Genomic DNA, 6,459 nt, shown 5'->3' with positions numbered 1-6,459 from the left:
CTTATTTCTAAAGCCTGGTCCAACCATGGTAAAAACCACCCTGGATGGCTCCCCCAGGAGCCATCTGAGCCTGGCCCAGATGGTGCTCAGTGAACGCTAGCTAAAGAACTTGGGCCTGAGGCTTGCACCATGAGGGAAAGGACAGCTAGATGGAGGGCTGTCAAAGGATAACTCTGAGGCACATTGTGAGGAGGTGGTAGGAACTCGGGGCTCCCAGAACAAGCCTGTAACTGCAATGTCTTGGTGTTCAGCTGGGAGCTCGTGACAGCTGACATTTACTAAGCTGTTATTTTAGGCAATCTCTTTATGTGCCTCACAGCACCCCTAGGAAGGGGTGTGACCGGGACTCCCAACCCAAGACAAATAATAGGAGGTCCAGAGAGGCAACACACCCTAGAGACTTCCCTCTTTCACTGCTGGGCCACTATGGCCTCCAAATCAGCTCCATGGCTGCTCAGCTTCCAGGAGGAAGGTCCTTAGACACCCAGGCCCACATCAGTCACAACCCCTGAAGGCCTAGGCTTTCCACCCACTCTGCCCCTGGGGAAGTCCCTTCCCTGAGAGAGAGGGAATTCCTCCTGGGTGCTCTGGGGGACAGTGGCTGTGTGCCAGGAGGCCTAGACATAGAACAGGGGGTGGTGACACCAGATAGAGGAGAAGGTAGCAGCTGCCTCTACCAGCATGTGGGAGCCCAGGCAGGGGTTTCTAGCTCAAAGTCTATTTTGAGAACCCTCTGCCTATGACTTCTCAGGGACAATGAAGAGGCACCAGTCATGGGTTATTCTCCCCAGTGAACAACCATTCAGACCCTCTTCCACTCCCACAAGCCTCTCAGTAACTCACAGAGACAAAGCAAGTGCAGATCACTTAGGGGTTGGAAATGGGAAGGCTTATTAGGCAGTGCCATCTTCCTCAGCAAAGTCTGGTTCATCAACTTACAATCTACGTGACTGGGTGTCAGTGATGACAATAACAAGCACCTACCTACCAAGCCACACACCTGCCGGGTGCTGCTCTAGGACTCAGTCCACAGCCTCACTCTTGCAGCCCTGTCTACAAGCTGCCCTGGGTCTTTCTGTGGGCAGCCCCTCTGGTCTGCACCTGCCAGGGATGGAGGAGCTGAGACTACCCCAGGCTTGGTTTCCACCTCTAGCTGGTGCTTCAGAACTGCATGCCCAGGGTGGGTGCACAGGAAACCTGGTGGGACCTTGAAGGGACACTCCCTGAAGAGTGCCGCCTCTAAGAAAGGAAAACCACCTCCTTTGCAGTTCCTGCCATTCACACATGAGGCAGGCACATGAGATTATAGTGGCCACGCAGAGAAGCAGGGCCAGGTCTGCCATCATCTCTGCAGAGTCTGTCCCTGCACTGAGACTGAAACTCCAGCTCCTCTCACCAGGATGAGTCCTCCCAGATGCATTAGGTTCACGATCCTCCGCTGGCTGCTCACATGTCTCCCCAGCAACCCTGGCCACTTGCCCTTCCTGCCTCCCTGCCCGCACCTGCTCTTGCTTAGCTCAGAAAGCTTCCCCTCCACTCCCCTAGCTCTTCCCTTAGCTGACTTGTCATTCATTCAGGTCTCAGCTGAAATGTCACCTCCCCTGAGAAGATGTCTCTGACTTTCTTCCAAAGCAGCATCCCCTCATACACCCAAGTAACTCTCCATCCTGCTCCTCTGTCTCCTTACAGAACACATCCCCACCTATAAGTATCTGTTTACTTGTTCATTCTCTGAAAGAGAGGGAATTCCTCTCTAGACCAAGGGCTCCTTGAGTCTAGGGACGTCTCTGTGGTGTCTCAAGTAAGCTTCCGTGAATGAATGAATGTCCTGACTCTGTGAAATGGCCACCCTTCCCTTCTCCCCAGAGAACCAGGTAATGGAGGGAAGAGAACCCACACCATGTCCTGGAAAGGAAGCCTGCTCAGGAGAGGTGGGTTGGCCTGGTCCTCTCCTCTGAGCCTCATCCCCTCCCCAGGCCCACTGAGAGGCTGAATCCCCCAGCTTCATGGGTGAGAAGAGCTGTTCTCTGTCCCCTCCTTGGAGGGAGGCAGCACAACTCAGGGAGCGGGTACCACTGCCACGTGTGCCAGCTGCAGTGGATAGGGTGGGCTGGGCTTAGATAATCAGCCATAAGCTGGGCTCCAGACCCTGGGCCTTAGGCAGAGATGTAGGAAAGGCCAGCCTATGCAAGTGTGCAGATGGCAGGTGCTGTAGGCCTGCCTCCCACTCCCACTCATCCTGACCTTCCAAGCCGCTTGTCCAACTAATGATCCTGTTACAGCAACACGTGTGGTCAGAGCTTTCCAAGTCTCTTGGGACAGAAGAAATAAGGCAGATCATGGTGACTTTCCTCATGCCATGGAGCCTCACACAGAACAGGAGCATGAGGCAGCAAATGGTGCATGTGGATGCATGGGGATGTCAAGGCCTTAATCCTGGGGTCCCCAGTTGCGCAGAATATACTAAGCACCTGAGCCCCACCTATGTGACTGGCAACTTTTAATTATAAGCTATTATTACAAGCAATAATAGCAAAGGCATTTTGCTATTATTGCTTGTAATATACACTGTCTTTTCAACAACCCTAAGAGGTAGGATTTATCATCCCCATTTTCAAATAGAATAACTGAGGAACACATCTAAGGTTATACAGCCAATTCAAAGGCAGAGTTGGGATTCAAGACTGAGCAATCTGTGGCTCCATAGTCCCTGCTCTGAACTACACACTTGACTGTCTTTCTCTTCACAACCACAGGTTAGGGTACAGCTACCCCTCCTCCACCCTTTCCAGAGGAGGTAAATCAGGCTCAGAGAGATTGAGCATTTGCCAAAGACACAGCATGCAGCCTGGCCCAGCTTCAACATCCACTTTATCAGCTCAGCACATGTGGCTCAAGCGGCTAAGGCGCCAGCCACATACACCAGAGCTGGCAGGTTTGAATCCTGCCTGGGCCTGCCAAACAACAATGACAATTGCAACCAAAAAAAAAAAAAAAAAGCCAGGCATTGTGGTAGGTGCCTGTAGTCCCAGCTACTTGGGAGGCTGAGGCAAGAGAATTGCTTAAGCCCAGGAGTTGGAAGTTGCTGTGAGCTGTGATGCCACAGCACTCTATCCAGGGCGATACCTTGAGGCTCTGTCTCAAAAAAGAAAAAAACAAAAACCCCACTTTATCAGGCCTGGGGCTGGGGGTGACTGTGCCACAGAGAACAGTTTGAGGTGTCCAATATTCTTATCTAAGCAAGGTACCACCACCCACCAGCCTTGCCACCATATTTCCTGTCCTAAGTTCCTTCCAAACTCTTCTCTTGGGCTGCAATAGTGCTATTTGCTTGCAGGGCAACTTGTCTCTCACAGCTCCCTTTATGGACAGGGAGCCTGCAAGGCAGAGCCTGGTGTGTCTTGGCCACTGCTAAGACATCCTCTGCACAGTACTGGGCACAGAGCTCAGTACTGGAGGAATGAGTGCCTGCACCACTAAGAAACACAATCAGTTCTGTGGTGAGTAGAGATAATGACACTCACAGAACATAGTGCTCAAGACTGTCCTCTAACCCAGAGCTTTCTACTGGGATGCAGGCGCAGTGGGGTGGGGGCATGTGTGTCCTTTATGGCTTTCATGAGCCCCCAGCTGGAAGGAGCTCCCCAGAGGGATGTGCACATCTGAGGATGCTGGTGATTTTCTGCCTCCTGAAGTGAATGCACCTTTTCAACACATGAAACAGAGTGACCTACTGACAACATGGCCTTTTAAAACCAGAACAGGGGCTTTGGGGGTGCCTACTTGGGGTGTCTGCAGAGCCTACCCACCCTTGACAGGGAAAATGGAGGCTCTTATCTAAGCCTGCGTGTACTACCTGTGTCACAGACCTGGACTCAATTGTCCCATTCTGGCCACCAGAATGGCCAGCCTAATGTCAGAAAAGGTTCAAATTGTTAGAAAGAAGAACAAGGAATGCATGTGGTGGGAAAATAGGCATCCTGGGACCTGGCAGAGGCCCTGCATTCCCCTCTTAGGACCCCAGGTGGATTTTGGCCCTGGAAACTCAACAGTCCACACCACTATAGGCGACAGCTCCAGTCTCTTCACAGCTGAGTGTCCTCATCTGAAAAATGGAGTCAATGAGGCTGAGATAGACAGACAGACACACAGACTTCTAGAAGCAGTCACCAAGATCACATCTAGCTTGGGGCTGGTACTTGGTAAACAGAAGCTTCCATCACCGCAGCCAGGGCTTGGCTCCTCAGCAACACCTCAGAGAGTGGGTGTGGACAAGCAAAGAGCAAACACAATACCTGCTCCATGCAGAGGCTCACCAAGCACCAGTCCCCCAGCTCGGAAATACTGGTCACACTCCTTAGACAAATATTTACCCAGGGCTGGGCACCTGAGAGTGCAAAAATTGAAGACCTAGGGATACATAAGCACCAAGAGTGGAAAATGGCAGGAGAAAAGAACTGAGGGAGCTCTGTGGGATAGGGGTGAGGGAAGTACAGGCTGACTGTCCCATGGCCCAGTGCTGACTCTGCTCCCCCACTCACATGTAGCACTGGGGCCAAGAAGCTCTGTTCCTCAGTCTACCCACCTGCTCCTTATCTTATAGCTTTGCCTGGAGTCCCACAGGCAGCACAAACAGCTCTCTACATGGCGCCTGCAGGCAGGCTCTGTGTTGTGCTGCAGGGTAGGGGTCAGGCTCTTCCAGTGTCAGCTACCTAGGTCTGAATTCCAGATTTACTACTGATTACATGTGAGCTAGACTTCACCCTCTGGGTCTCAGCATCCTCCTGCATCTGTGAAATGGGGCAACAATTCCACCTACCTTGTGGGATATGGACCAGACAGAACCACTTGGTGCATGCAGAGGGCTCAGTGCCTGCCTGGCACACAGCATGTGTTCTGCCAACACTAGCCATTACAATTCTTTTTATTTTCCTCAAGACAGAGTCTCACTTTGTTACCCTTGGTAGAGTGCTGTGGTGTCATAGCTCACAGCAACCTCAAATGCCTGGGCTTAAGCAATTGTCTTGCCTCAGTCTCCCAAGTAGCTGGAACTACAGGTACCTGCCACAATGCCCAACTATTTTTAGAGACAAGGTCTTGCTCTGGTTCAGGCTGGTCTCAAACTCCTGAGTTCAGACAATCCACCCACCTCAGCCTCTCAAGTGCTGGGATTAGAGGCATAGGCCACCCTGCCTGGCCCAAGATTCTTGTTGTTACTGATCTGTGGGAGCCCAATGGACCAAACACAGCCCTAAGTGCTCCTCTGGGACTCTATAAGAAAACTGGCCTTGTCCAGTTGTGTAAGGATTTGCACAGCCTCCTGTCCTCACTTGCTTCAGAACACTTACACCAACACTTGAGTTCCCAGAGGGCTGGATGAATCCATTAGCAGCTCTGCACTGTGGGAGAAGCGCATTCTTCTGTGAACTGCTACAGGCAGAGGTTGTATTCGCTTCCTCTGCCACAAAGTGCAGCACAGGTAAAACATCCTGGGTGCCTACAGGAAAGTACTGGGCCTTGCGGACCAGACCCAACTCCAATAAGAATTAGACAATGCAATGTATTTCTTCCTTTTAATCCCACCTGCTTGGAGAGTTAACATCTCAATAGTAACTCAATGAACACCTGCTCAGTACCTTGCATGGGATGACACTGGGGTCACAGTGTCCAAGACAGCCCTGGTCCCTGTCCACACAGGGCTCCCAATCCAGTAGGAGAGACAGACCAGCCCCAAGACAGTGACAAACCAGAATGGGCAGGGCTGGGGAACTCAGGACAACACCTAACCTGGTCTGGGAGTCAAGGGAGAACTTCCTGGAGAAAGAGCCATCTAATGCCACTGGCCACTGGGAGGCAGGGACTCTGAGTCTCATTTACACCACCCTCCAGAACGTAACTGGCACACAGCAAATGCTCTATTAAGTACCTGCTGAAAGAAACACAGTGGGAAGAAGACCCTTGGAGAATGAGTAGGAGTTAGCCAGGTAAAAGGAGAAAGTCTGGCATTACCTTGTGAAGCTGAACATACCCATCAGCTGCAACCAGCAATTCTGCTCCTAGGTCTAGACCCCAGAGAAATTCTTGTTCACGCCCCAGGTGCTGTGTGTTGGAAAGTTCACAGATGCACGTTGAGTAATACTGAAAACTGGCAAGAGCCCAAATGGCCAGCAGGAGCACAACGGCCGATCTCAGGACACATGCTGTGAGGCAGCCACATGGATGGAACTGGGAAGCATAACGTTGAGAGGAAAAGCAAGACCCAGGAATCCACTCACAGCACAAGATGATTTTTATAAATTAAAAGCAAACAAAGCTAAACACTGTGTTTTTCAGCAAACATGCACAGATGATAAAACTTTAAAATGGCTGGGCGCCTGTGGCTCAAGCGGCTAAGGCGCCAGCCACATACACCTAAGGTGGCGGGTTCGAATCCCCAGCCCGGGCCCGCCAAACAACAAT

The 6,459-nt window shown here is 51.6% G+C and overlaps 1 protein-coding gene across 1 annotated transcript in view; it reads right to left on the bottom strand.

Moving 5' to 3' along the window:
* PPP1R37 (protein phosphatase 1 regulatory subunit 37) overlaps positions 1–6,459 on the bottom strand; it is a 53,299-nt gene that overhangs the window by 25,112 nt on the left and 21,728 nt on the right. The window lies entirely within an intron of this gene.

The sequence above is a fragment of the Otolemur garnettii genome, unplaced genomic scaffold (genome assembly GCF_000181295.1).
Source record: "Otolemur garnettii isolate 467f Iridium unplaced genomic scaffold, OtoGar3 scaffold00152, whole genome shotgun sequence".
NCBI lineage: Eukaryota > Metazoa > Chordata > Mammalia > Primates > Galagidae > Otolemur > Otolemur garnettii.
The sequence above is the reverse complement of the archived record's forward strand: the minus strand, read 5'-3'. Positions and strand labels throughout refer to the sequence as shown.